Below are 6,335 nucleotides of genomic sequence, written 5' to 3'. Positions count from 1 at the left end.
CAAGCTACGGCAGCCCCGCTGCAGGAGTCGATCATGCTAGTGCTCGTCTACGTGGATGACATTATGGTGGCAGCCAACAACGAGGAGGATAAGTGCAAACTTTTCAAGGCGCTTGACGAGGCGTATGTCATGAAGGACCAGGGGCTCCTGAAGGAATGCCTAGGTATTGAGATTGAACAGACAGAAGACAGCATCACCATTCGCCAGAGTAAATATGCACGAGAGATTCTGGAGACTTTCGGGTACGAGAACGCCCATGCCGTAGGCTACCCAATGGAAAAAATGTGCGCCTGGTATCTTTGAGTGATGGTGAGCAGTCGGACACCAGTTTTGACTATCATAAGGCTATTGGAATGCTGATGTATTTAGCCACGGGAACGAGACCGGACCTGGCTTTTGCTGTAGGGCAATTAAGCCGGTTCGTGTCGAAGCCGTCTGCAAGACATGTGGGGACGCTGAAACGGGTTCTGCGGTACCTTGCCGGAACTGCTGACAATGGCATAACTTACGAGAAACCAGAGGAGGTGCCCAAGATCATTGTTCTTGATGGATTTTGTGACAATGACTGGGCCAACGACCCTGAGTCACGCAAAAGTACAACAGGTTTCGTATTCACGATTGCAGGAGGTGCAGTTTCGTGGATGTCGAGACGGCAGTCTATTGTGGCACTCTCTACCGCCGAAGCGGAGTACGTCGCGGCATGCGAGGCAGCAATGGAGGCGGTTGCTGCGAGCAACATTCTGCAAGAAGTGTTACCGCAGAAGTCGGTGGAACTAAAGCTTGGGATTGACAACCAAGCTGCCCATGTGTTGGCAACCAACCCAACATACACGTTGGACACGTCATATTGAGCTTCGCTGGCATTTTTTGCGTGAGCAAGTGGAGAAAGGAGTTCTGCACCTGCACAAGGTGAGCGGTGCTGATAACCCGGCAGACGCGTTCACGAAGCCACTGGACAAGCAGCGATTGAAGAGACTGCTGCTGACCGTGGGCATTTGTGGTGCCAATTAAGTGCTGACATGCAACCCTGGAGTTCAAAGCTGTGGCTTTGAGGGAGGCGTGTTGGGTTTTATATTGGATGCCCGCCAACGGCGTAGGTTGAAGTCTGGATCTGAGACTACGACATCGTTAAGACATGTAGCCGTAGGAGAACACAGAGATCCTGGTCCCTGCATGAGAAAGGGGCAACCGCCCTTAAGGAGCTGCGGCTCCACAGCCAATCTATTCACTTTCTTTTCCCCCCATCTTCGGTAAAGAGTACGTCGTCGGTGCATCGACCAACAGACTGCCTGCCAGTAGAGCTGCAGCCCGGAAGAGGCGCTCAAGTGACTGCTTGCCAGTACTAGCACTTTTCGTTATTCACTGGCTGGATGAGGGAGGCTGCGTTGGAGAATCTACTGAATCACTCAGTAGATACTACTTTACATTTTAAATGACTGCAATATAGTATTCTATTACTGTGCTAGTACGTTAAGTAATGTTTTAATACTAGGACACGTAGTATACTACTTAGTAATTCAAATTAAGGTATTTCTAATGTACTGAATACTTAGTTATATTATAGTACTGTATTACTATTCCGATATTACTCATTTTAAAGAGCTGGCAAGCTCTGCTCCTGTCATCAACACTCCAACGGAGAGAGCGTTCTACTCACAGAGGAAGAGAGTGACAAAACTTCAGTCGCCACTTTTGGCCACTGAAATCTGGAACTTGCAAGATCGAATACGCAACTTTCGCCCCACCCATTCTCATTCTCTCACTGTACGCACCTTCACGGTGATATGGATGAATATGGTAAACTATCGGACAACATTGCTTATGTGAATAATATCAGAACCCCGTATCATATCATTATGTGAAGTTTTCTCGTCAACTTAAGACGGGATTTTGACCAATACTAAGCGTAGGGTTAGGTTAGTTCTATAAGTCATTCGATCGGACATATTGGATCCGAGTGGTCTATACAATATGTGTATATAACATCGATTGAATGATGTATCACTCGCATATTTTCGTTTATCTGACCGCTGCATTGGATTTGAAAAAAAAAACCTCCAGCCCGGCAGCACGCTGAGAGCCAAGGCGATGACTGTCGCAACATTCAATAGTTTTCTGAAGGTAGAGGAAGCTGCAGAGAAGTATGTAATATAATTGATTGAGAGTGATTGGACAGTTTTGTATCGGTGATGGATAAGTTTGGTATATACCTTGCATTCAATGAACGTAAAAAGAGAGAGAGTAAAGCATTAGCTCGAAACAATGCCATGCAGTACTACCGCCAAGTCAAGCTTTGACTGTTAGACAAATTTCCCCAGCATCGAGCTTCCTTAGAAGCTCGTTTGCTAAAAATAAGGGAAACACTTGACAACTTCTGTATGAAGAGAGGTGCTGGCGTATTTGTTATCAAAGCTCCCCCTTGTATAAATGCCGACTTGAAGTGATGGTTATATATTTGTGTAGCAACACATGTTGTGAGACTGATAACCAAGATACAGCACTCCTCTTCTTCCTGGAGTAACTATTTGGACGTGCCTCGGACCTGTCAATGCTCCACAAGCGCAACATCAGCGTTGGTGCAGGTAGCGTACTCTTCTTGAGCTTGATCCGATTGAAGACTTCCAAAGAACAGGGGCTGTCGCTCTTCTCCGACAGCCTACCCGGTTCTGGCCATCGTGACCGCCTTGGTCGTCCAGGCTGCTCAGTGCGTCGATTTGATCAGGAACCTGCCACAGCAAGCAACCCAGACGATAACCACGCCGACTACTGACATATCGCTAATGGAGCTGCTCAACGCCCCCCGCAATCTCTGCAACACTCGCAGGCCCTGCCACCAGCTGACACGGCATCGACAATCTACGCTAGTGTTAATTGAGGTCTGAGCCGTGATGATTCAGCAGCAGGTACGATGGGAGCGCTAAGCTCGCATTGTTGAATTCACGGGCTCGGTTCTCGAACCAAAATTACAGACAAATACAAAAGAACGACTTTCTTAGCCCAGAGGGCGTTTCACGCGATTTCCAGCCGCCTGAAAAACTAGGTGGAAACTGACTCTTTGACCTTTCACTTATATTTGGTCTCCCCTAAATGCCTTGACAGTTATTAGCTGGCACAAGTTTTGGGTAGCTGTTGAAGGCCAGGATTTGAACCAGGATTAATTCATGTTTTATCCAGGATTCCATTCTGCCTGTCAGTTCCCCGATCATATGGAGAAGCTTTTGTTGGAGGACAATGGTGGATCGGTAATATACGATCAATTGGGCAGGACAGCGGATACATGGTCATGTACGTATACTTACCAAATTTTTCGCATCGCTGAGAGTACATCAACAGTAGATGAAATTTCGTTTTGACGATGCCTGCTTGTACGTACAAGAGTAATGGCAGTGACGTCATGTTTTTGATCAAAGTTAGCAAGTAGCGGCTGTTGATACTGGGTAAGCTCAATGTTGCAGCAGTGCGAATGATAATACGAGATAAACAGCGTTGTGTTCGAGTGAAATTGTATTAAAGCTTATAAAAGCAATGTACCGCTCTGGACTTTGTCAAGTGCACCTGCTTCATGTTAGTTTCGTCAGTGGTTTGTTGATATCTGGTATCATCGTTGACGACTGGATTTGACGTCGTGTTTGCCATCAGAAATGCACCCACGCATACTTTGAGCAATATATCTGGGAGCAAATAAAACGGGTCGAGATTGAGTATCGACTTCTTTATCTTCTTGTATCGCGGTCTCCGATTGATTTCTACACTGTACTTGACTAGAATGCCAGCCAGTCAACGCTTAGCTTCTGAGAGGCCCGGCTTCTCTTCAACGACGGATCTTTCAACCAAAACCAGTCTTATGTTGATGTTGATGTATTCCCATTACCCTCAGCATTCCGGAATCTACGCCGCTATTAGAAACCTCTTCGTCCTAGTTTGTGTTCACCAGATGTCGAATACGCGCAACTAGATACTTGTACTCGTTTTGAACCCCTTGATCGTAAACTAACAGACTATTGATGCAGGTAACCCCCTACCAACCCGCACCGAATGTGGCGTGTAATTGTTGAGTTGGCCGGAGGCCCCGCGTACCGAACCATTCCCAAAGTACCGTAAGGCGTACTCAAACCCGGTACCCATAGAGACGATAGGCTACTAACACCTACGCCTGAGGTCGACTTAAGCCCTGGCGTGCGGGTTCCAGTAGCTTACATCTCTATACAGAGTTGCACCGACGTCAATGGGCCAGTGGTCACACCCAGTTTTAGTCCTGGTCGCATCCTGGCCGTAATCTCAAACTACCGGGGTTGGTATGAAGGATTGAGCGCTTGTGTTGTAGGAGCCAAACGATCAAAACTCTATGATTATTTGCTCGACCATGATCCAAATGTTGTTCAGTCTGACGTCAACAATTTGGTACGGCATGTGACAGGCCACTGTCACACGGTCGCCACCGCTCCCAGCGCGGCGGCCTATCAGCTTACAGTATAGGATTAATGTTTGCGACGGTCTCAGCACACGAGACCGTCTTGGCATTCAATCAGAGTTTATTTTACCTGTTACTTCCCAAGCGCGAGTGTACGTCGGTAACGGGTCCGTCTAAGCCCGTTACACGGAATCACGTAGCTTCCATGGTTGCAAATAGTTATAATGATGGTACGGCTGCAGCAGTGTCAACTTTCACCGCAGTAAGCCATGAAAACATATCTATAGTTGATGAGACTGAGTCAGTCGAGAAAGAACTCATATCGTTATCCTTATATCACATACGGCAAATGTACAGTCGTTTTAGCGAGCTATTGCTGATCAACAGTACTCACAGAACTAACCAGTAAGTTTTTAGGGTTTTGTGGCCCGTTGGAATGATTAAAGCATGCTACTTGGTGAAAGGTACAACTATCAACTATGTACTTTGATGGCGATGAACCCGTTTTGGCGTAGTGGTACAGCACTCCTTGCATGAGGCAAATGGAGATTGGCACATGGACAGAGCAATTGAACACTTCAAAAGAGCAAACAGCAACCAGGAAAACATGCTTCGAGTTATTTTTACAGACAAAGATCTGAATGATATCCAAGTCTTATAAAGCTACGTCCCGACGGATGTATCGTGATTTTTATTTCCATGCGATTAAATATTTAAAAGATAAACGCGTGAAATCCGAGTTCGGCAACATATCATCCAAAGATCCCACTTCCATTGATGCTGCCGTTAACAAAAATAGGGTATGTTTCAAGTCAAAGAGAGTACGACCGGCCCTTCAAGTCCCTACTTAAGTTGTGTGTTCGCATAGGTCACGATGTTTTCTTTCAATATTTCGAGCGCAACTGGTTGCTAAGACATGGGGGGGGGGGTCATGCAGCGCCGCGCGCAGCTTCTCCATTTTCAAAACCACACTAACAACCCGTTTTTGGGGAGATAAAAAAAATGGTGTGGGTAGCTCCATGGATATACCAATAGCATTTGAGTTTAATATACCAATATGTAATTGCATTGCACTTGTTCTGTTAGTACTAATATCGAATATCATGTTTTCCGAAATTCTTCCGAAACGGACATTGGCCTGGAAAGTTCAGGGCGTTCAATGAGGACAACTCCTGGACTCCATTGCGGGCTCATTAGCCGGATGCGCGGTCAATATGAAGCTGCATTTTGGTCTGTACCGTAAGTAATGGAGATGTTGATCCGTTAATACAATCAGGTGTTAGTACAGCTCTACTAATCACGCAACAATGTCCTACTACTAAAACTATACATTGGTTGCTAAAATCAACATTACCATCGTCTCACGGTTTGCTCGATCAATCACACCACAATTATGGCACAGTACGAGGCGGCGTTGCTGAAAACGCCAATGATATCGCGTTTGTAATATTCCGTTAGACGACGTTAGTGTTTAGTTCTACTAAAGCAGAGGCTCGGGGTATAATCAAAAATTGTTTCATACTAATATTGTAGTACAGACAACGACAGTGAAATCGGTACACCCACAGACTTATATACGCCACAGAAAGTAGACGGGACAACTGGACAATAACATCCGTACCCCTAAGTGATTTGCGATTTATGATTGGTAAAAATGAATGTATTTTTATTCTATACTTGGACAACAGGATATCTCGGAATAGCTTTTTCAAAACTACGAACAACACAGTGTTTTTGCGTTGAAAACCTGTGTCTAAACAAAAGTTAATATACCAAATTTGTCAGAATAAGCTGTTAAATATTCGAAAATAGTTGATGCTTACCGCTGTGCAAACCGCTGACAGTGCATTCACACGTCTTTCGTCACTTGACTTCGATGCTAGATACGCATCTAACCAAGCGTGGTGCTCTTGTTTTATATATT

This window comes from Phytophthora ramorum, assembly GCF_020800215.1.
Source record: "Phytophthora ramorum isolate Pr-102 chromosome Unknown Phyram_PR-102_s0004, whole genome shotgun sequence".
Classification (NCBI taxonomy): Eukaryota; Oomycota; class Peronosporomycetes; order Peronosporales; family Peronosporaceae; genus Phytophthora; species Phytophthora ramorum.
Note: the sequence above shows the minus strand (reverse complement) of the source record.